We start from the raw sequence: 235 nt of genomic DNA, 5'->3' as shown, positions 1-235 counted from the left end.
ATATATATAGATAGATAGATATAGATATATATGTATGTATGTATGTATGCATATATATGTGTGTGTGCATGTATGTGTGTGTGCACGAAAGAACAATGGATGGATGGATGGATGGAATATGTGGGGTGGAATAAAAGATAGTGTATAATGTGGTGAATATAGAACGACCAATGCAGCCAATTAAAATGAAGAAAACAAATTTGTGATTTAGAAACGAAGTTGCGTGAAAAATGAT

This window comes from Octopus bimaculoides, chromosome 17 (genome assembly GCF_001194135.2).
Source record: "Octopus bimaculoides isolate UCB-OBI-ISO-001 chromosome 17, ASM119413v2, whole genome shotgun sequence".
In the NCBI taxonomy this organism is placed as follows: Eukaryota; Metazoa; Mollusca; class Cephalopoda; order Octopoda; family Octopodidae; genus Octopus; species Octopus bimaculoides.
Note: the sequence above shows the minus strand (reverse complement) of the source record.